This window comes from Ovis aries, chromosome 17, assembly GCF_016772045.2.
Source record: "Ovis aries strain OAR_USU_Benz2616 breed Rambouillet chromosome 17, ARS-UI_Ramb_v3.0, whole genome shotgun sequence".
Classification (NCBI taxonomy): Eukaryota; Metazoa; Chordata; class Mammalia; order Artiodactyla; family Bovidae; genus Ovis; species Ovis aries.
In genome coordinates, this window is record NC_056070.1 from 38587220 (window position 1) to 38612640 (window position 25421).

Here is a 25421-nt window from a genome sequence, read left to right on the forward strand (position 1 = left end):
GACCATCACTTTTAACAACTTGCATCCTGCTCATTTACTCTGCTGTCTCTACTGTCCCAGTGAAAGTTCTAGGTGTGCCTCTATTAAGGAAGGAGTCACATCTTCTCTTATCTCATCAAGGGCAGAAGTATTAAAAAAAAATAAAGGCAACCCTTTCTTGCATCGTTTTATTTTCCTCTTTACAGAGCATTTTTATAAGCACATAAACCTTTTTTTTTTTTCCATTAAAAAAATCCTCTCTTGACCCACAAGATTTGTTACTATGTCCTCAAACCTTTATTGTCATCTTTTCTCTCTTTGTTTTCTGCTCCAGTCACATTATCTCTTTCATGGTTCCTCAAGTACACCAGGCATGTGCCTGTGTGCTAAGCCACTTCACTCGTGCTATTCTTTGCAACTCTATGGACAATAGCTGCCGGTCTCCTCTGTCCATGGGATTCTCCAGAGAATACTGGAGTGGAACTTCAGATCGCAGTCAGAGAAGGTGGGAGCTGACTTGGACAAAGCTACTCTGCTGATCTGACAAGACCCAGTTGCCAGCTCTGCCCCAGCTCTGGCCTCAGCAGCAACCCTATGAGGCGATGGCTAAGGTGTCAGTATTGAGCATGGTGGTATGGGAAAATCCGAGCCTTTTCCACAGAGCTTTCTGGTTCGAGATCAGCTTCGAGTGCAATGAGGCCCTAGCAGACTACCTGGAGTGGAAGATCGTTTATATTGGCTCAGATGAGAGTGAGTTTGATCAAATCCTAGACTCTGCTGGTCGGCCCTGTCCCGGCAGGGAAACACATGTTCATCTTTCAGGTGGATGCCCCCAATTCATCCCTCATCCTCGAGACGGATGCCCTGGGAGTGACCATGGTCCTCATTACCTGCAGCGACCACAGACAGAAGTTCATCCGAGTCAGCGACAACCTCGACAATGGGTACCTCAGCAGCTAGCTGTGTGAGAACCCGCCCCTGAAGTCAGACTTCTCTCAGCTCCAGTGGAACATCTTGGCCTCAAATCCCCGGGTGAATTGCTTCCACATCAACTGGGACAACACCACCAACAGGTTGGAAGCCATAGAGAACCAGGACCCTGCCCTGGGCTGCTGTCTCCCCCTCAGCTGCACTGGTATCAAGGGCTTGGGTCTCCCTGGCTGCAAAATGGGCCTCCTCCATCAGAACTCTATTGACTTCATCTAACTGTTGGACTCCAGGCCGTACCTTGGCCCAGTTGGGACTACAACCAGTCTCCTGGCACATCTGGAGGGACAGCCAGGCCTCCTGGAGAGTCTCGGGGAGGCCATGTGGAGGACTTTGGGGCCATGAGCTATCCAGAGCAGTCAAAACCTGGACCCCAGGAAGAAAGGGGCTTCTGGTCTCTTCTAGCCTTGGCCCAGAGGATAATCTTCCCTCTACTGCCCAGGCCTGAAAGAAGCAAGTACTCAGCCCTTAATTCTTTCTGTCTTGTGTCCTTTCTGTCTTCCACATACACTATAAACCCCATCTGTGGACCATTGTGTCACCATCATCCAGGGAGTGCCATTAACCCAAAACTCTTCTAATAGACCACTCTGTGTTGAGGCTTTCTTGGTTAATACCTGGCAAGGCTCTGACCCTGTTGGGCCAAAGGTTCTGACATTCACTTCCCTTCCCAACCATCTGAGCAGATCCACTCAGCTTTCTGGAGTCCCAGGCCAGGAGTCTTGGTAGAAGATGGACTCAGACACACTTTCTTGTCCTTTTACTAGGATGATTTTTAGGTCTTTTCAATTCAGTAGCACTCTGGAAAACTCTACTCCCATAAAGGTGATCAGTAGGATACTAAGAAAAGATGGTTGATTCTCCTTTGAGTCACAACCATCTTCCTCTCACCTCCCAACTGGATCTGGCTTTCCCTGGAGGCTGCTCCTTAGAGACAATGGCATTTTGAAGGGACCTGCTGTTATTAGTTTGTCTCAATATCGGTTTCAGGACCTCTCCGCTTTTGGCTGCCTTGATCTGATCTCTGCCAAAACCTCTTGTTCTCAGGTCACAGTGCAGACCAGGGAAGTAATAGGGACCTTTCTCCCCTGCCATGCTCCCCACCCTCAGGCCCATCCCCTCACTGCTATGTGGATATTGTTGTGACTGCACTTTGTATATTAAAAGGTTTTTATATTAAATGTTTGAAAGTGAAAGTGAGTCACTCAGTCATGTCTGACTCTTTGACTGAGGAGCCTGGTAGGCTACAGTCCATGGGATTTTCCAGGCAAAAATACTGAAGTGGGTTGCCATTTCCTTCTCCAATAAAATGTTGGTTGATCTAAAAATAAAAAGCACTTAAACTAAACTCTTTTCTGCTTAAAAAAAAAAAAAAAAAGAATACTGTAGTGGGTTGCAATGCCCTCCTCCTAAGAATCTTTTCTCAGAGCAGTTTTATTTGCCTGGAATTTTCTTTCCCCAAACAGTTGTTTGGTAGACTCTCTCATCTCTTCAAGGCTCACTTTATCTGTGAGACTAACTAGAATAAACCTACTTAATAGTGGACCATCATTCTGAGCACTGGTATTCCTGCAACTCTTATTTTTACGAATTTTCCTTGATTCTACAGCATGTAGCAGAAATAGATGTTTTTCTAGTACTCTTGCTTTTTTGATAATCCAGTGGATGTTGGCAATTTGATCTCTGGTTCCTCTGCTTTTTCTAAAACCAGCTTGAACATCTGGAAGTTAACAGTTCATGTATTGCTGAAGCCTGGCTTGGAGAATTTTGAGCATTACTTTACTAGCATGTGAGATGAGTGCAATTGTGCAGTAGTTTGAGCATTCTTTGGAATTACCTTTCTTTGGGATTGGAATGAAAACTGACATTTCCCAGTCCTGTGGCCACTGCTAAGTTTTCCAAATTTGCTGATGTATTGAGTGCAGGACTTTCACAGCATCATCTTTTAGGATTTGAAAGAGCTCAACTGGAATTCCATTACCTCCACTAGCTTTGTTCGTAGTGATGCTTCCTAAGGCCTACCTGACTTCACGTTCCAGGATGTCCAGCTCTAGGTGAGTGGGAGTGATCACACCATCATGATTATCTGGGTTGTGAAAATCTTTTTGTACAGTTCTGTGTATTCTTGCCACGTCTTTATATCTTCTGCTTCTGTTAGGTCCATACCATTTCTGTCCTTTATTGAGCCCATCTTTGCATGAAATGTTCCCTTGGTGTCACTAATTTTCTTGAAGAGATCTCTAGTCTTTCCCATTCTACTGTTTTCCTCTATTTCTTGCATTGATCACTGAGGAAGGCTTTCTTATCTCTCCTTGCTATTCTTTGGAACTCTGGATTCCAATAGGGTGCATCTTTCCTCTTCTCCTTTACTTTTTGCTTCTCTTCTTCTCACAGCTATTTCTAAGGTCTCCTCAGACAGCCGTTTTGCTTTTTTGCATTTATTTTTCTTGGGGATGATCTTGCTCCCTGTCTCCTATACAATGTCACAAACCTCCATCCATAGTTCATGAGAAACTCTATCAGATCTAGCCCCTTAAATATTTTTCTCTATTTAAATCTATTTCCAACATCTGCTGGATCATCGAAAAAGCAAGAGAGTTCCAGAAAAACATCTATTTCTGCTTTATTGACTATGCCAAAGCCTTTGACTGTGTGGATCAAAATACACTGGCAAATTCTTAAAAAGATGGGAATGCCGGACCACCTGACCTGCCTCTTGAGAAACCTGTATACAGGTCAGGAAGCAACAGTTAGAACTGCACATGAAACAACAGACTAGTTCCAAATTGGAAAAGGAGTATGTCAAGGTTGTATACTGTCACCCTGCTTATTTAACTTATATTCAGAGGACATCATTAGAAACGCTGGGCTGGAGGAAGCACAAGCTGGAATCAAGATTGCTGGGAGAAATATCAATAACCTCAGATATGCAGATGACACCATCCTTATGGCAGAAAGTGAAGAGGAACTAAAGAGCCTCTTGAAAGAGTGAAAGAGGAGAGTGAAAATGTTGGTTTAAAGCTCATCATTCAGAAATCTAAGATGATGGCATTGGTTCCATTACTTCATGGCAATTAGATCGGGAAATAGTGGAAACAGTGGCTGACTTTATTTTTCTGGGATCCAAAATCACTGTGGATGGTGGTTGCAGCCATGAAATTAAAAGACACTTGCTCCTTGGAAGGAAGTTATGACCAACCTAGACAGCATATTCTAAAGCAGAGACATTACTTTGCCAACAAGGTCCATCTAGTCAAGGCTATGGTTTTTCCAGTGGTCATGTATGGATGTGAGAGTTGGACTGTAAAGAAAGCTGAGTGCCGAAGAATTGATGCTTTTAAACTGTGGTGTTGGAGAAGACTCTTGAGAGTCCCTTGCAGTGCAAGGAGACTCCCACCAGTCCGTTCTGAAGAAAATCAGTGCTGGGTGTTTCTTTGGAGGGACTGATGTTGAAGCTGAAACTCCAATACTTTGGCCACCTGATCTGGAGAGCTGACTCATTTCGAAAGACCCTGATGCTTGGAAAGATTGAGGGCAGGAGGAGAAGGAGATAACTGAGGATGAGATGGTTGGATGACATCACCAACACAGTGGACATGGAGGGATTGGGAGCAGGAGGAGAAGGGGATGACTGAGGATGAGATAGCTAGATGGCATCACGGACTCGATGGACATGAATCTGAGTGAACTCCAGGAGATGGTGATGAACAGTGAGGCCTGGCGTGCTGCGATTCACAGGGTCGCAAAGAGTTGGACACGACTGAGTGACTGAACTGAACTGAACTGAACTGAACTGAGGGAGGCCTGGAGTGCTGTGGTTCATGGGGTCGCAAAGAGTCGGACATGACTGAACAACTAAACTGAACTAAACTGAACAGCATGTAGCATGTTCTAAAACTATGCAACTTAGTCATCTATTATTCTATTAAAATACAAGATCTAAGGTAGAAAAATCTGTTTTACTACTTTTCTATCTCATATCTTGAATAAAACTGAACTTTGCACATTAAATATTTGTTGAATAAATTCAGGTAAATAAATAAAATACACTAATATCAAGATTTTTTGTTTAACATTTAACATTAATATAAAATGGGAAAAAATAAAATAAAATGGAGACCCTGGAGAACTTTGAGTTGAAACATATATTTTATTAATAAGAGTGCTACATAAGGCTCAGAAGTGATGGGGATTTAATGCCTTTACAATGTTTTGTGGTGGTTCATCATCTCTTGGAAAATTTGCTCAAACCCAATTTTCAGTTCAGTTCAGTGATTCAGTCATGTCTGACTCTTTGCAACCCCGTAGGCTGGAGCACGCCAGGCTTCTCTGTCCATCACCAGCTCACAGGCCTTACTTAAACTTGTGTCCATTGAGTTGGTAATGTCATCCAATGATCTTATCCTCTGTCATCCCCATCTCCTCCCACATTCAATCTTTCCAGCATCAGGATCTTCTCTGAGGATTCAGTTCTTTGCACCAGGTAGCCAAAGTATTGGAGCTTCACCTTCAGCATCAGTCCTTCCAATGAATATTCAGTACTGATTTCCTTTAGGATTAACTTGTTGAATCCCCTTGCAGTCCAAGGGACTCTCAAGAGTCTTCTCCAACACCACAGTTCAAAAGCATCAGTTCTTCAGTGCCCAGCTTTCTTTATAGTCCAACTCTCAGATCCATACATGACTACTGGAAAAACCAAAGCCTTGATTAGACAGACCTTTGTTGGCAAAGTAATGTCTCTAGTTTTTAATATGCTATCCAGGTTGGCCATAGCTTTTCTTCTAAGGAGAAAGCATCTTTGAATTTCATGGCTACAGTCACCATCTACAGTGATTTTGGAGCCCAAAAAAATAGAGTCTCTCACTGTTTCCATTGTTTCCCCATCAACTTGCCATGAGGTGATTTAACTGGATTCCATGGTCTTAGATTTCTAAATGTTGAGTTTTATTTTATTATTTAATTTTTATTTTTTATTTAATTTTTATTTTTACTTTATTTTACTTTACAATATTGGTTTTGCCATGCATTGACATGAATCCGCCACGGGTGTACATGTGTTCCCAAACACGACCCCCCGCCCCCCCGCCTCCCTCCCCATAACATCTCTCTGGGTCGTCACCGTGCACCAGCCCCAAGCACGAATGTTGAGTTTTAAATCAACATTTTCACTCTCCTCTTTCACTTTCATCAAGAGGTTCTTTAGTTCTTCACTGTCTGCCATAAAGGTGGTGTCACCCTTATGGTGCATATCTGAGGTTGTTGATATTTCTCCTAGCAATCTTGATTCCTGCTTGTACTTCATTCAGTTCAGCATTTCTCATGATGTACTCTGAGTGTAAGTTAAATATGTAGAGTGACAAAATACAGCATTGACATACTTCTTTCCCAATTTGGAACCAGTCTGTTGTTCCAGTCTAGTTCTAACTGTTGCTTCCTGACCTGTATACAGATTTATCAAGAGGTAGGTAAGGTGGTCTGGTATTCCCATCTCTTTAAGAATTTTCCACAGTTTGTTGTGATCCACATAGTCAAAGGTTTTGGTGTAGTCAATAAAGCAGAAGTAGATATCTTTCTGGAACTCTTTAGCTTTTTTTAAATGAGCCAACAGATGTTGGCAATTTGATTTCGGATTCCTCTGGCTTTTCTAAATCCAGCTTGAACATCTGAACGTTCACAGTTCATGTACTGTTGAAGCCTGGCTTGGAGATTTTGAGCATTATTTTGCTAGTTTGTGAGATGAGTGCAACTGTGTGGTAGTTTCAACATTCTTTCACATTACTTTTCTTTGGTATTGGAATGAAAACTGACCTTTTCCAGTCCTGTGGCCACTGCTGAGTTTTCCAAATTTGCTGACACAGTGAGTACAGCATTTTCACAGCATCATCTTTTAGGATTTGAAATAGCTCAACTTAAATTCCATCACCACCTCTAGCTTTATTCATAGTGAGGCTTCCTAAGGCCCACTTGACTTTGCATTCTGCCACGTCTAGCTCTAGGTGAATGATCACACCATCATAGTTATTGGGGTCATGAAGAACTCTTTTTTGTATAGTTCTTCTGTGTGTTATTGCTACCTCTTCTTAATATCTTCTGCTTCTATTAGGTCCATGTCATCTCTGTCCTTTATTGTGCTCATCTTTGCAGGAAATATTCCCTTGGCATATCTAATTTTCTTGAAGAGATCTCTAGTCTTTCCCATTCTATTCTATTTCCCACTATTTCTTTGCATTGATCACCAAGGATTTTATCTCTCCATGCTATTCTTTGGAACTCTGCATTTAAATGGAGGTTTATCTTTCTTTTTCTCATTTGCCTTTTGTTTCCGTTCTTCTCACAGCTATTTGTAATGCCTCTCAGACAACCATTTTGCCTTTTTGCATTTCTTTTTCTTTCAGATGATCTTGATCATTGCCTCTTGTAATATCATAAACCTCCATCCACAGTTCTTCAGGCACTCTGTCTATCAGATCTTTCAGTTCAGTTCAGTTCAGTCGCTCAGTCGTGTCCGACTCTTTGAAACCCCATGAATTGCAGCACGCCAGGCCTCCCTGTCCATCACCAACTCCCGGAGTTCACTCAGACTCACATCCATCGAGTCCGTGATGCCATCCAGCCATCTCATCTTGGGTTGTCTCCTTCTCCTCCTGCCCCCAATCCCTCCCAGTATCAGAGTCTTTTCCAATGAGTCAAGTCTTCACATGAGGTGGCCAAAGTACTGGAGCTTCAGCTTTAGCATCATTCCTTCCAAAGAAATTCCAAGGTTGATCTTCAGAATGGATTGATTGGATCTGCTTACAGTCCAAGGGACTCTCAAGAGTCTTCTCCAACACCACAGTTCAAAAGCATCAATTCTTTGGCACTCAGCCTTCTTCACAGTCCAACTCACATCCATACATGACCACAGGAAAAATCATAGCCTTGACTAGATGGACCTTAGTCGGCAAAGTAATGTCTCTGCTTTTGAATATGCTATCTAGGTTGCTCATAACTTCTCTTCCTAGGAGTAAGCGTCTTTTAATTTCATGGCTGCAATCGCCATCTGCAGTGATTTTGGAGACCCAAAAAATAAAGTCTGGCACTTTCCCCATCTATTTCCCATGGAGTGATGGGACCAGATGCCATGATCTTCGTTTTCTGAATGTTGAGCTTTAAGCCAACTTTTTCATTCTCCTCTTTCACTTTCATCAAGAGGGTTTTAGTTCGTCTTCACTTTCTGCCATAAGGGTGGTGTCATCTGCATATCTGAGGTTATTGATATTTCTCCCAGCAATCTTGATTCCAGCTTGTGTTTCTTCCAGTCCAGCGTTTCTCATGATGTACTCTATACAGAAGTTAAATAAGCAGGGTGACAATATATAGCCTTGACGTACTCCTTTTCCAATTTGGAACCAGTCTGTTGTTTCATGTCCAGTTCTAACTGTTGCTTCCTGGATACAGATTTCTCAAGAGGCAGGTTAGGTGGTCTGGTATCCCCATCTCTTTCAAAATTTTCTACAGTTTATTGTGATCCACAGAGTCAAAGGCTTTGGCATAGTCAATAAAGCAGAAATAGATGTTTTTCTGGAACTCTCCTTTGTAATTATCCCCAGCAACATGAAGGAAAGGGAATTCTGGAAAATTTAGTTTCAACTTATCTAAGTTAACATAGTAGAAAGATCCACAATCTATATATTAGCCACTATATAACCATAATAGACATCTTCTCTTAACTATTAGGTTTTAAAACTCAGTGGAATCTAAATCATTTCCCACAACACAATGCAATTCTTCCCTGTACAGTCTGAAAAATAATTGCTCACTCACTCCTCCAAGGAAGCTACAAAACTCTGTATATCATTTATTTAGTTTTGGTTGAAGATTGAGTCCACTTTAACTGACACTTTGATATACTTAAATCTGAATATATAATGTTAATCCTTATGAAACATTTTATTTCCACTAATAACGCAATCAAATAGAGGATGGAAATAATTACTGAATATGTACATTGATTATTTATATAAAATAAATAAATAATAAACTACTCTAACTATTACGTTCTTTGTTTCATATTTTCTAATTGGTATTTATATCTACTCTCCCCATTATCCATTTCATATTCCTTGTACCTTGAGCAAGCAAATTTCCTGTTTGTGATTCTTTGCATTGTTGGTCCCACCTGCCCTTAGCTGTAATCATTTTCCATTAACTTTTATTACAGGATATGGGGGTCATAAGAGGTGACTTATGGGTTATCTTTTATTCCTGACATAAATCACCATTCTAACATGGTGTACTAGCAACTGAATTTCTCTTTGAAAAAAAACAGATGATAAATAACTTCTGTTTTGCCTTTTTCTTACTGAAATGGACTGTCCATTATTTCCATATCTCTCACTGAAAGCACTATTTACAGTAAAACAAAGACTTGGATATCTCTAAAAACCTGTCATGAACATGGAAAATAAAATCTTTGATATTTGGTCATTGGGGATAATGATGGAAAATTTTTATTCCACTTTATCTCCTTGAGTCCTGGATATATGACCACTTCTTATGAGTTAAAGGGGACCATATATTGTTTGTTCGTTTAGAATATATACAAGTGCCAACCTTGGATTATATTGCTGTCCACTTGCACAATACACTGATTTCTGAAGGACCATTCATTATTCTGTTGGGACAGCTATGTCAGTGTAGGGCTGAATATGGAAAGACCAGCCAATTCCACAAGCATGTATTCATCGTTGTTTTAGTTTTCACAAAATGAGTCCGCTTGTCAGAATCAATGCAGTATGGAATATAATATGACTAAGTGGATCTTTCTGTCACTACATGAATAATGGTTTGAGCAGAAGCATTACAGCCAAGACATTCACATACATGAAAACTGCTTCTTCTATGGTGGGCAATCTCAGTGTAGGCAACCTGCCTAGGTAGCAAGAAGAAGTCCTCAGAGAAGGATGCCATATTGGAGGCTCAGTGTGACCACTGAGGGTGCACACTGCAGCCAGCTTGCTGTTGGCAAGTCACACACTCGGCAGTAGGTATTGTTTAGTGAGCCCATGCATAACTTAGTCCTTGCTGTCACAGCCACTTTGTTCAGAAGCCAATTCTGAGAAGACAAAATGGTTGGGAAAATGTTGAATGATATCTACAGAACAGAACATTGTTTATTCATCTAATTTATAAGATCTTCTGCTGAAATTTCTCATTGGTTGACATTTATTTTGGACATACATATCCTTACCTTCTGTGCCAATTTAGAGAAGTTTAACCGTAGTTTTATTTAGCAAAAATCATTGTCTCTGGTTTCCTAATTGCCTCCTTTCTGAGTCACCCAATTTTCAACCAAACAATTTACCACTGTTTGTTAATCAATGTACGGTATCTCTATGTATTTGTCAATCTCTCCTTCCATTCAGGAAAAATGAACAATCTAATGTTCAGCTCAAAATTCTCCTCTCTCCAGGTCCTTTACTTTTGTGGGGTGTGGTACTGCAGCCTTCTACTTCACCTAGACCAGTTTGTCTTCAAAACTATAAGTAAAGTAAGCTTATCTTTTATTTCTACCAATTCAACTGGTCATAGGAAACTCCAGAAGAAGATATAGGTGTAGAATGAACAATAAGAGAAAATGTAATAGCAGTAAGTTCCATAGCACTTGGATACTTGATCTCATGATATGTGTATGCCACTAGAATGTGATTGAGTCTACAATTACACATACCATATCCATTTGGAATGCTGCATGCATGCCCAAATTCATGGTACGGGGGGTCCACGATGAGATGAACTCAAGCCAAGACTTATGGGTTATTCTATAAGCTTCTCATTGGTGGACCACAGAAATGTGAGTTTCTAGATATCAGTGACAGCTGAGAGCCAGTATTTAGTCATCTCCGCAAAGTTTGATTATGGCCCTTTGACCTAATGCTCAATCATTCTGGTAAATGGCTATAGATATTGAAACTTTTTGATTAAACCTAAAATTGCACAATATAAACATTTTGTAATATAGCAAGAGACTTCCTCAAGAATCCACTAGCCAAAATCAGTGACCTCTGCTAGTCAGACTATTCTGATTACTGCTTCTAGTCTGCCTAGAATATACGTATTAAGATATCACTCTACATCTTGTCTCTGACAATTAAATATCACAGTTTGGTCACTAATAGCCCAAAATTCCATCTTCCACAGTGAACTATGAGAACCATGTGGACTGGATATGCTATCACAGTGCCTTTTCTGACTGAGCAGAGAATAACCACCACAGAGATTTTCAACAATGCCAGGGACTGAGCGACCTCACTTTCATTTTTCACTTTCACGCACTGGAGAAGGCTATGGCAACCCGCTCCAGTGTTCTTGCCTGGTGAATCCCAGGGATGGTGGAGCCTGGTGGGCTGCTGTCTATGGGGTCGCACAGAGTTGGACACGACTGAAGCGACTTAGCAGCAGCAAGTAGCAGGGTCCTCTCACAAATTTCTGGTCTTGTAGTATTCACATAGCTTTGCTGCTGCTGTTGCTGCTGCTAAGTCACTTCAGTCGTGTCCGACCCTGTGTGATCCCATAGACGGCAGCCCACCAGGCTCCCCTGTCCCTGGGATTCTCCAGGCAAGAACACTGGAGTGGGTTGCCATTTTCTTCTCCAATGCATGAAAGGGAGAAGTGAAAGTGAAGTCGCTCAGTCGTGTCCGACTCTCAGCGACCCCATAGACTGCAGCCTACCAGGCTTCTCCATCCATGGGATTTTCCAGGCAAGAGTACTGGAGTGGGGTGCCATTGCCTTCTCTGGGCATGGCTTTGACCAAGGTAATATCCTCTGGATACTCTCTTATGACTAGTTAGGGAATGAATGAGCACTTTTCACATGATAAATCTGCTCTGGATTTAGCATGCCATACTGCCTGTTCCTTTGGGTATCTTCTTTCACAGGAAGTTCTGCCATTTCCAATTTATTCAGTGCAGGTGTCCTTTGAGTCCACATTTCTTTATTGTTTTCTTTTAGTGGAGTGTAGTTTACAATGTTGTTTATTTCCTGTACAAAAAAAAGTTAATCAGCCACATATATCCATATATCCCCTCTTCCATGGATTTCCTTCCCTTTTAGGTCACCACAGAGCATTGAGTAGAATTCCTTGTGCTGTTGAGTAGGTTCTCATTAGTTATCTACTTTTATCTATACATGTGCTGTGCTTAGTTGCTCAGTCATGTCCAACTCTGTGATGCCATGGACTGTAGCCTGCCAGGCCCCTCTGTCCATGCAGATTCACCAGGCAAAAGTACTGGAGTGAAATAATAAGACTGTGGAGGATTAGGTGGATGTGGAGTATATCTCTCTCCATGGATATATCTGGAATACACCTTCAGACACAAAAGTGTAGGCAGAACATCACCTGAGAGCAGACAGAAGTACCTGACCAGCGGAAAAGAAAATATAGAACCACCCAAAACTTGGAAGACAAAGGAACTAGGGGAAAAAATAGGAGTGTTAGTAGGACTGGACCTGCCTTTGGTGGGTGGGGGAACTGGAGCAGTGGTCCGATCTCCACACCCGGGCAATTGTCTGAGTCGGAGGAGAAACATTAAAAGTTGAAAGTGAAAAAACTGATCTGTGGCAGCCTAAATGGGATGAGGATCAGACAGTCTTTGCCACAGCCATACATACCCTGGACAGGGATGCAGGTCCCCTAGAAGGTGCAGTGGCTGGGAGCTGAAGTTTAGGGATTGTGGAGCAATCCCAGGGCAAGGACTGTTGTTGATTGTGGAGATATGGATTGAGGGGATGTGAGGGAGGAGATTGTGGTCAGAAATGTCTGTGGAGAAAATAGGCAGCCATGGAAGCAAGGCAATGCTGCTGAGTGTGGCGTAGTGGATGGAACCATCACCATAGCCCCTCTCTCCCCACATGCCAGCATGGGCAGCTGAACAATAGAGAGGTTGGCCCATCAAATGCCTGAAACACTGAACTACAGAGTAGATCCCACCCAGGGTGCCCCTTTAAGTGCTTGATGTGCCAATCTACAGAGTAGGATCCCAGCCAAGGTGGCCCCTCTATGTGCCTGATGTGCCAAACAATGGAGAAGGACCCTAGGCAAGGGAGCCCTCTAAGTGGTTGAATGGGGAGAGCTACAGAGAAAGACTGGCCAAAGAGGGCTTCTGATCACCAGAAAGGATTCTGATAGGGCCATAACTCCCGTGGTGGAGGCAGTCCATGTACTTGCACACTTGACACCACCAGGGCCCCTGCGATTCAAGCAGCTTTGCCACTTTCATGGTCAACCTTCGCTGGGGTAGAGCTGCCACAGGCAAAAAAAAAAAAAAAAAGTCTTGTGTCTATGCGTTCAGGGTCGCTTTGGTCATGTCAAGCTGTTTGCAACACTGTGGACTATGACTTGCCAGTCTTCTCTTCAGGGGACTTCTCCAGGCAAGAGTACTGGAGTGCATTGGCCAATACTGGTTGCCATATCCTTCTTGAGCACTATATTTCACGCTTTCCTAGCCACCAACTCCCTTGTGTACCTGGTTCTTCCAGAACCCTTGTGACCCAAGCAGCTACACCTCCTCCACACCTGGCTCTCACTGGGGCAGACTCAAGTCCTCCAGGGCAGCCTCAGGAGCAAATCACAGAGACAGACGAAATGCAGAGGAGGAAATAAAACCACAGGTGAAATGTAAGGTCCAGTGTGGCTATGTAAGGAATGTAAGGAATAAGGCTCAAAACCTCACTAGCTGTACAAGTGGCAGATTAAATCTACAAGTTCAACTAGGCAGACTCTGTGTCTATGGAATATATAAAAAGACATTGAGAGCTCCCACCAAATAACTAGTTTTGATAGCTTTGGACATTGGAGGCAAGAACAAACAGGAGCAGGACCAGATTAGCATCTGTGCTGCCCCCACAGCAGGTCAAGAGATCAGCACAGTGTTGGAGGGCATCCTAGGGAGGTGAGGTGGACTGCGACTCCCAGCAAGGGAAAGGACTCTGACAGCAGTGACTCAAGAAATACTTTTGTATATCTTCTGTAGATTCTTTTGGATTTTTTCCTTTTTCTTTTTTCTTTTTTTTTCCTTTTTTTCCCACCCCTCTGTTGTAGTTGTTGATTTTATTGGCACTATGAAATCTAGTTAAGCTTTTGAGTTGTTTTTTTTTTTTTTTCCCAGTCACAGTTTTTGTTGTTCTAAACCTCTATGTGGAGCCTTTGCTGTTTTGTGGAATTTTCCTTTATCTCTCCCTCTTTTTAAAAAATTTTCCTCCTTTTTTTCTTTTTTTATTTCAATTTTTAAACCTATCATTATATTTTTTATATTTATTTCATTGTTTGCTTTTTTTAGTGTTCTTCCCCCTTACAGTAAATCTTTAATTAGATTATCTACCGCTATTTAATTTTGCATATCTATTCTTTCTTTCCTTTTTTTTTCTTTCCTTTCCTCTCAAAATATTTGTTAGTTTTGTTTTCATTGCTTTATTTCCCACTCAGCATCTTGCTTTAGTTTTGTTTCCCAGTTTGTGCTTTATTTAGTTTTATTCTTTACTGGTAGATGTAATTTTTGGTGTACTTTGTTCGCTGGGTCAGTGTATTGTACTTTATTTTTATTGGATTGTTTTGATTTTGCTTATGGGTGCATATGTATATGTGTATATTTTACTATTTTAATTACTATTTGCCTAATTTTGTAACAGCCATTTGCCTGGGATTCATCTTTGTTTTCTCATTTTTGATTATTAGTTTTAATCTTACTTACTGCCATAACAAACCATTTGTGGAATCTTCATTCCTGACCAGAGACAAAGCCCTAAGCCTTTGAAGTGGAAGCCCTGACCCCAAGACCCTAAACTACCAGAGAATTTACTCAAGGGAGTATCAAACAGTGAGAATACACACAAAGGAAACCACTTGAATACAAGACCTGCTATCAGGCAACCACAAGTAGCACCCTGTGCAGGATGCCTCATCTACACAAAAAACAAACAAAAATACAAACCCAATCATCAGCAGACAGGATTACCACCTCATTCAGCCTTGCTCATCAGAGGAAAAAGTAAACAAACAAACAAAAACTCAGCACAAATCTCACCCTATACAAAGTTAACACAAACCACTGGACCAAATGTGTGAGTAAAGTCACTCAGTCTTGTTAACAAGTCATCACAGACTCTTTGTGATCTCATGGACTGTAGCCTATCAAGCTCCTCCATCCATGGAATTTTCCAGGGAAGAGTTCTGGAGTGGATTGACATTTCCTTCTTCAGGGGATCTTCCCAACCCAGGAATCAAACCTGGGTCTCCTGCATTGCAGGCAGACGCTTTACAGTCTGAGCCACCAGAAGGTAGAAACCAAAAGGAAGAAAGAATTCAACACTGAAGCCTGGGAAAAGGAGACTTCAAACACAATAAGTTAAAAAAATTAAAAAAAGTTTGAAAAGACAGATAAATGCTACATGAATGAAGCAACAAACTAGAAACACAGAAATCCAAATAAATGAAGAGGAAATAGGCAAACTACCTGAAAAAGAATTCGGAAAAATGATGGTAAATATGATCAAAAACCTTGAGAAAAGAATGGAGAAAATGCAAGAATCAACTAACAAGGACCTAGAAGAATTAAAGAATAAACATACAGATACAAACAACACAATTACTGAAGTTAAAAATACTCTAGAGGGACTCAATAGTAGAATATCTGAAGCAGAAGGATAAATCAGTGAACTGGAAGGAAAAATGATGGGAATAACTTCTGAAGGGGAGAATAAAGGAAAAAGAATGAAAAGAAGAGAGAATAGTCTCATAAACCTCTCAGACAATATCAAATGCACCAATATTTTAATTATAGGACTCCAGGAAGAAGAAGAGATCAAGAAAGGGTATGAGAAAAATTTTGAAGAGGTTATGGTTGAAAATTTTCCCAACATGGAAAATGAACTAGCCAATTAAGTCTAAATCCCATACAGGATAAACCCAAAAGTAAACATGACAAGACACATACTAATCAAACTAACAAAGACTAAACACAAAGAAAGAATATTAAAAGCAGCAAGGGAGAAGTAACAAATAACATACAAGAGAAACCCCACATGTTTAACAGCTGAACTTTCAGCAGAAGCTCTTAAGGCCAGAAGGGAATGGCAAAGTATATTTAAAGGGAAAAATCTATAACCAAAATTACTGTACCCAGCAAGGATCTAATTCAAAGTTAATGGAGAATCCCTTGGACTGCAAGGAGATCTAACCAGTCCATTCTAAAGGAGATCAGCCCTGGGTGTTCTTTGGATGGAATGATGTTAAAGCTGAAACTCCAGAACTTTGATCACCTCATGTGAAGAGTTGACTCACTGGAAAAGACTCTGATGCTGGGAGGGATTAGGGGCAGGAGGAGAAGGGGACGACCGAGGATGAGATGGCTGGATGGCATCACGGACTCGATGGACATGAGTTTGAGTGAACTCCTGGAGTTGGTGATGACAGGGAGGCCTGGAGTGCTGTGATTCATGGGGTCACAAAGAGTCAGAAATGACTGAGACTGAACTGAACTGAAAAAGCTTTTTGGACAAGTAAAAGTTAAGACAATTCAGTACTACTAAACCAGCTTTACAACAAATGTTAAAGGGACTTATATAGACAAGAAATACAAGTGAAGAAAAAGATCTACAAAATCAACCCCAAACAATTAAGAAAATGGCAATAGGAACATATACATCAATAATTACTTTAAATGTAAATGAATTAAATGCTCCAACCAAAAAACACAGACCAGCTGAATGAATACAAAAACAAGACATATATATATATATATATATATATATACATATATATATATATATACTGTCTACAAGAAACTCACCACAGACCTAAAGACACATATAGAATGAATGTGAAAGGATGGAAAATTTATTCCATGAAAATGGGAAGCAAAAAAAAAAGATGGAGTAGCAATTTTCATATCAGACAAAACAGATATTAAAATGCAGAAGATTACAAGAGATAAGAAAGGATGCTACATAATGATCAAGGGATCAATCCAAGAATAAGACATAATAATAGTAAATATCTATGCACCCAACATAGGAGCACCTAAATACATGACAAACACTAACAGATATAGAGGAGAAATTGACAGTAACACAATAATAGTAGGAGACTTTAACGCCCCACCCACACTAAAAGACAGATCATCAAAACAGAAAAGTAATAAGGAAACACAAGTCTTAAATGATACATTGGATGAGATGAATCTCACTGATATCTTCAGGACATTCCATCCAAATGCAGAAGAATATAACTTCTTCTCAAGTGCACATGGAATATTCTCCTGGATTACCACATCTTGGGTCACAAATCAAACTTCAATAAATTTAAGAAAACTGAAATCATATCAAGCATCTTCTCTGACCACAATGCTATGATACTAGATATCAATTACAAGAAAAAAAAAAACTGTAAAAAAACACACAAACATATGGAGATTAAACAGTATGTTTTAAAATATATTTAAATGACCAACAATATGTTTCTAAATAACCAACCGGTTACTGAAAAAATAAAAAGGGAATTCAAAAAAATTCTAGAAACAAATGACAATGAAAACACAAGTCAAAACCTATGGTATGCAGCAAAAGCAGTTCTAAGAGGGAAGTTTATAGCAATACAATCTTACCTCAAGAAACAAGAAAAACATTGAATAGACAACCTAACTCTACACCTAAAACAACTGGGAAAAGAGGAACAAAGGCAACAATAAAAGTTAGTAGAAGGGAAGAAATCATAAAGATCAGACCAGAAATAAGTGAAAAGAAATGAAAGAAACAATAGTAAAGATTAATGAAACTAAAAGCTGGTTCTTTGAGAGGATAAAGAAAATTGACAAAACTTTAGCCTGATTCATCAAGTAAAAAAGAGAGAAGAATCAAATCAACAAAACTAGAAATGAAAAAGAAGTTACAACAAATAATGCAGAAATACAAAGGATTATAAGAGACTGTTATGAACAACTATATGGCAATAAAATGGATAACCTGGAAGAAATGGACAGATTCCTAGAAAAATTTAATCTTCCAAAACTGAACCATGAAGAAATAGAAATGGTGAACAACCCAATTGCAAGCACTGAAATTGAAGCTATGATCAAATATCTTCCCAAAAACAAAAGCCCAGGACGAAATGACTTGATAGGAGAATTCTAGCAAACGTTTAGAGAAGAGTTGATGCCTATCCTTCTAAAAGTCTCTCAAAAATTGCAGAGGAAGGAACACTTCCAAACTCTTTCTACAAGGCCACCATCACCCTGATACCAAAACCAGAAAAAGACAACACAAAAAAAGAAAACTACAAGCCAATATCACTGATGAACACAGATGCAAAAATCCTCAACAAAATTTTAACAAACCGAATTCAGCAACACATCAAAAAGCTCATACACCATAATCAAATTGTGCTTATTCCAGGGGTGCAAGGATTCTTCAATATACACAAATCAATCAATGTGGTACACCGTATTAACAAATTGAAATATAAAAACCATGTGACTATCTCAATAGATGAAGAAAAAGTCTTTGACAACATTTGGCACCCATTTATGATTAAAACTCTTCAAAAAGTGGGCTTAGAATGAACCTACCTCAACATAGTAAAGGCCATATACTGTAAGCCTACAGCTAATATTATTCTCAGTAGTGAAAAACTGAAAGCATTCCCTCTAAGATCAGGAACAAGACAAGGGTGCTCACTTTCACCACTATTATTCAACATAGTTCTGGAAGTCCTAATACAGCAATCAGAGAAGTAAAAGAAATAAAAGTAATCCAGATCAAAAAAGAAGTAAAGCTTGCACTGTTTGCAGATGACATGATACTATACATAGAAAAACCTAAAAATTGTATCAGAAAATTACTAGAGCTAATCAGTGAATTTAGCAAAACTGCAGAATAAAAAATCAATACACAGAAAGCATTTGCATTTCTAAAACTAACAGTGAAAAATCAGAAACAGAAATTAAGGAATCAATCCCATTCACCATTGCAACAAAAAGAATAAAATGTCTAGGAATAAACTTACCTAAGGAGACAAAAGAACTGCATACAGAAAGTTATGACACTGATTAAAGAAATCAAAGATGACATAAACAGATTGAGAGATATTCCATGACCCTGGGTAGAAAGAATCAATATTGTGAAAATGACTATATTACCAAACACAATCTACAGAATCAGTGTGATCACTATCAAATAACCAATGGCATTTTCCACAGAACTAGAACAAAAATTTCACAATTCATATGGAAATACAAAAGACCCCCAAATAGCCAAAGCAGTCTTGAGAAAGAAGAATGGAGCTGGAGGAATCAACCTTCCTGACTTCAGATTATACCACAAAGCTACAGTCATCAAGACATTATGGTACCAGCACAAAAACAGAAAAGAAAAAAAAAAAAAGACCAATGGAACAAGATAGAGAGCTCAGAGATAAACCCATACACCTGTGGATACCTTCTTTTTCACAAAGGAGGCAAGAAAATACAATAGGGCAAAGACAGCCTCTTCAATAAATGGTGCTGGGAAAACTGGACAGGTACATATAAAGGAATGAAATTAGAACACTTCCTAATACCATACATAAAGATAAACTCAAAATGGATTAAAGACATAAATGTAAGACCAGAAACTATAAAATCCTTAAGGAAAACATAATCAAAACACTTGATGACATAAGTCAAAGCAAGATCCTCTATAACCCACCTCCTCAGTCAGTTCAGTTCAGTTCAGTCACTCAGTCGTGTCCAACTATTTGCGACCCCATGAATCGCAGCATGCCAGGCCTCCCTGTCCATCACCAACTCCTGGAGTTCACCCAAATTCATGTCCATTGAGTCGGTGATGCCTTCCTGCCATTTCATCCTCTGTCATCCCCTTCTCCTCCTGCCCCGAATCCCTCCTAGCATCAGGGTCTTGTCCAGTGAGTCAACTCTTCGCATGAGGTGGCCAAAGTACTGGAGTTTCAGCTTCAGCATCAGTCCTTCCAGTGAACACCCAGGACTGATCTGTAAGATGGACTGGTTGGATCTCCTTGCAGTCCAAGGGACTCTCAAGAGTTTTCTTCAACACCACAGTTCAAAAGCATCAATTCTTTGGTGCTCAGCTTTCTTCACAGTCCAACTCTCACATCCATACATGACCACTGGGAAATCCATAGTCTTGACTGGATGGACCATTCTTAGCAAAGTAATGTCTCTGCTTTTCAATAAGCTATCTAGGTTGGTCATAACTTTCCTTCCAAGGAGTATGCATCTTTTAATTTCATGGCTGCAATCACCATCTGCAGTGATGTTGGAGCCGCAAAAAATAAAGTCTGAAAGTTTCCACTGTTTGCCCATCTATTTCCATGAAGTGATGGGACCAGATGCCATGATCTTCATTTTCTGAATGTTGAGATTTAAGCCAACATTTTCACTCTCTTCTTTCACTTTCATCAAGAGGCTTTTTAGTTCCTCTTCATTTTCTGCCATAAGGGTGATGTCATCTGCATATCTGAGGTTATTGATATTTCTCCCAGCAATCCTGATTCCAGCTTGTGCTTCTTCCAGCCCAGCATTTCTCATGATGTACTCTGCATATCAGTTAAATAAGCAGGGTGACAATATACAGCTTTGAGTTACTTTTTCCTATTTGGAACCAGTCTGTTTTTCCATGTCCAGTTCTAACTGGAAACATAAGCAAAACATTGGATGACATAAGTTAAAGCAAGATCATCTATGACCCATCTCCTAGAGTAATGGAAATAAAAACGAGAGTAAACAAGTGGGACCTGATTAAACTTAAAAGCTTTTGCACAGCAAAGAAGACTCTAAACAAGGTGAAAAGGCAACCCTCAGTATGGGAGAAAATAATAGCAAAGGAAACAACTGACAAAAGATTAATTACCAAAATATAAAAGCAGCTCACACAATTCCAAACCAAAAAACGAACAATCCAATCAAAAAGCTGGAAAAAGATGTAAACAGACGTTTTTCCAAAGAAGACACACAGATGGCCAACAAACACATGAAAAGATGCTCAACGTAGCTCATTATTAGAGAAATGTAAATCAAAACTACAATGAGATATCACCTCGCAGCAGTCAGAATGGCTGTCATCAAAAAGTCTACAAACAATAAATGCTGGAGAGGGTGTGGAGAAAAGGGAATGCTCTTGCACTGTTGTAGGGAATGTAAATTGATACAGCCATTATGGAAGACGGTATGGAGATTCCTTAAAAAAACTAGGAATAAAGCCACCACATGAAGCAGCAATCCCACTCCTAAATATATAACCTGAGGAAACCAAAATTGAAAGAGACACATGTATCCCTTTTTTTCACTGCAACACTATTTATGACAGCTAGAACATGGAAGCAACCTAGATGTCCATCAATAGATGAATGGATAAAGTAGTTGTGGTATACACACTATGGAATATACATGTTTGAGTCAGTTCTAATAAGGTGAGTGAACCTAGAGCCTATTCTACAGACTGAAGTAAGTCAGAAAGAGAAAGATATATATTGTATTATAACATATATATATAGAATCTAGAAAGACGGCACTGAAGAATTTATTTACAGGGCAGCAATGGAGAAACAGACATAGAGAATAGACTTAGGAACATGGGGAGAGGGGAGGGGAGAGTGAGATGTATGGAGAGAGTAACATGGAATCTTACATTACCATATATAAAATAGACAGGCAGTGGGAATTTGCTGTATGTCCCAGGAAACTCAAACAGGGGTTTTGTATCATCTAGAGAAGTGGAATGGGGAAGGAGATGGGAGGGAGGTTCAAAAGAAAGGGGATAAATGTATCCCTATGGCTGACTCATGTTGAGGTTTGACAGAAAAACAACAAAATTCTGTAAAGCAATTATCCTTCAATTAAAAAATAAATAAATTTAAAAAAAAGAGAATATTGGAGAGGGTTTCCATGCTCTCTTCCAGAGGATCTTCCCAACCCAGGGGTCAAACCCAGGTACCCCACGTTGCAGGAAGATTCTATACTGTCTGAGTCACTGGAGAAGCCCCAAAATACTGGAGTATGTAGCCTATCCATTCTCCTGGGGATCTTCCAAACCCAGGAACTGAACTGGAGTCTTGCACATTGCGGGCTGATTCTTTACCAGTTGAGCTACACATAGTAGTATGTGTGTGTGTGTGTGTGTGTTTATCCTCATTTTATAATCCATCCCACCCCCCGAGTCCATATTTCAATCAGACAACTTAAAACCTCTGTTTCTCCCAGTTTCTAAAGCTAATACAGTGAATCCAGAATATCTGCCAACAAATATGACTTGATCCAACAATATTTTATTTTGCCTCATTCACCCCTAGAAACATTGATATAAATAGGAAAATTTTTATACTCTTTAGATTCTCGTTCTAGGATTAAATTTTTAACTTAAAACCTGGGGCCTTCAGTTACGAATCTAATTTATTTCTAGGAGCAACGAGAGGTGGTGGGCATAGTCCTTAGGAAAATCAGCAATTCCTTTGATGGCAGTTGTTTTTTTAGGAAAAGAGGCAGGAGGAAAACCTGTTTCTACATGTAGATGAGATATAGCAGAATTAGGAAGTCAAAATGCTTACTTAATAAGAATTCACACATGCACCTACATCCCATTTTTTAGTGCGCCACTCCTACCTAGTCAATGCCTTAACTTTAACATAGCAGTATTTCTGAGGTTGTAAATTCAATTTGCAGTGCAATTTAACTACCCATAAGATTAGACTGTGGCTTTGGCTTTCATAATCTCTGTATCTACAAAGGATAAGAATTTATTGTAAAGTAATCACATATTTTTCTGATTACTTTCCCAGACCTCTAGTTGTGAATTTAAGGCTCTGAACTAATTATGCTTCTTTTTGCTATAAGTACTGATGCACAACTAGAAACAGTCAATGAATTACATTACACTGCTTATTTCCACTGAAACATTTCCAGTGGTAACTATTTTGTCACCTTAATTCTTACTTCCTACAGACATTTTATGAAAAGAGTTTAAGTATGATAATGTAAGTGAATGTTTTGACATAATCTTCCAAGGGCTAGTAGCCAACTTCACCATACCAACAAGGTTATTAATGCCTTTGGAACTAATCATATCAGAGAAATATTTCAGAGACTAATTCTTGAAGGTTGTTTTTCTTGGAACTACTCACATAAGTAGTGATTGATCAAGGAAATGAATATAATATGAATGATAAAAGGTTAAGCTGTATGGTTGTAACTAGCCTTTCCATAATTGTAGGAGCATGTGACACATTTGTGTGGCAGGCTCTTTCCCCTCTACCTAAGAGTGAGTCTAAGAAGTCAGTAAAATGCTGGACATGAAGTGGAAGAGAGCAAGGACACATGATGACTCATGAAGACAAGCTACATCCACGAGCTTAAGTGTCAGCCTTGATGAAAGAAGTTATCATCTTGTTATTGTTCTTTATGCACCACGCCTGGGCCAGAACTAGAATCTATGAAAGAGGAAATCTGGACAGTGCTGAGGACTTATGGGCTTGGGTGCAGCCCCCATAGCAGCAAAGTGATCCAGTAGATAGGTGGCAATGTACCTGAGACACAGTTGTGATAGACCCCTTTCACCAGTCTTGACAGTACAATGGCTACTGCTTCACTTCCACTTTCCAAATTCTGCATGATTTCTTTTGTTGTCAACTGTCATTCAGATTCATATAGGAATGTGATTTCTGGCAAAACTAATTCCAATTTAACCAAGTTGATAGAGCACAAATATTCCACAAACCATATCAGAGATCATTGTAACTATATGCTTAAGGCCTACTACTTATACCTCAGACATCTTCAGAGGCAAGATCTTGTCTATTAGCACATCTTCCTCACATAATCTAATGAATAAAACACAAAAGAATCTGAATGTATATGCATCATATAAAAATGTACATACATAAAAAAGTGAGTAGAACTTGAGTAGCCAGTGAAAAGGAGATATGATTTTAAGTGAAAAATTCAGATGAATAAAGAGTAAAAATGATAAAATACAAAGTCTTTAAGAATCTGTGAACATGTAAATTCAGCCATGGATAAAGTTAATCTAGAGAATAAAGGAAATGATGTTCAAAATATAGTTTAAAAAGCAAATTGTGAATGATTTTCAATGGCAAACCTTGGAATGTTGACCCAACATAAGTCACAGTTCAATGGATTTTCAACATCTTTCAAAGACAGTTTGATTTAAACATTTTTGTACTCATGAATAAATATGTCTTCTCAATCAAAAGACATGAGTAGTTCCATTTTCCAATGTTAATTAAGCCTGGGAGATTTGTTTTAATATATCTCCTAAGTGGTAACATGATTTTTAAAACTGTGTATCCTCTGGGCTTTTGGTTTTGTTCATACACTCATAAAAGATGTTAAATTTTTCCATTTTCTTTTCTAGTCCTCACTGGAGAGATTATAATTTAATTTCAAGTACTAGATATTAATTTATAAGATATTTTCTGTCTAGCAGATCTTAAATATTTGTATCCAATGCTTTAAAACTTTGTATATTTCAGTTAGGACTTCCCTGGTGGCTCAGAGGTAAAGAATCCTCCTGCAATGCAGGAGACATGGGTTTGATCTCTGGGTCAGGAAATTCTCCTGGAGAAGGAAATGGCAACACACTCTAATATTCTTGCCTGAGTAATCCCATGGACAGTGGAGCCTGCTGGGCTACAGTCCATGGGGTCGCAAAATAATCAGATTTAGCAACTAAAAGACAACAACATACTTCAGTTAGCATAGTAATACACCAATAAATAAAGATATATGTAGCTTTTTATAATTTTCACAAGCTCTAAAGGTCAGTTGCCCAATATTCTTGCATTTTGTACTGCTTTTTAAGGGAATTCTCAATCCCGCTTGTTAGTGTGGAGTCATTCTCCAGTGGAAATCACCACTAACCCTCCAAACTAATCTCAAGAAGGGCTATCTTTGTCACTAAGCTCTGAAGTATGGAGGTTTTCCTTGATCATCTAGAAATTTCTAAAACCAGTTTGAACTTTTAAAATGCTTTTGTGAAGGCACAGAAGAAGCCCTTTGTGCTTGTCATTGGCCTATTTATTTGAAGATCTATTTCTTTTCTCTTGCAAGCTACATTTCAAAGTCTTCCTTGCTCACTGGATTCCTGATAGATTTGGTCAGTGCATGGGTATATCTCCTATCTCTCTGCCTCTGGCAATGGGTGACTTCCTCTGATGTTGGTGCCACTGGCCTGGTCTGCATTCTTGGTACTGCCCCCTGCAGGGTAGCACTGCTTTGGTTCAAGCTCAGTTAAGAATTCTGTGGTTTCTCATTTCTTCACAGATATCTTTTCCCAGATAACTGATAGTATTGCCTACAGTTAATCTCTGAGTTGTACAACTCTATTATTCTAATCCTCAGCTTTTCCATCTACCTAATTTTCTAGGTTAAACTAATTCCTTGAATTAAACTCCCTA

General features: G+C 39.5%; 1 pseudogene; it reads left to right on the plus strand.

Annotated features, from left to right (window-relative positions):
• The first annotated feature begins 581 nt into the window (after positions 1-581).
• Positions 582-1185, plus strand: LOC101110792 (histone chaperone ASF1B-like; annotated as a pseudogene).
• The last annotated feature ends 24236 nt before the right edge of the window (positions 1186-25421 follow it).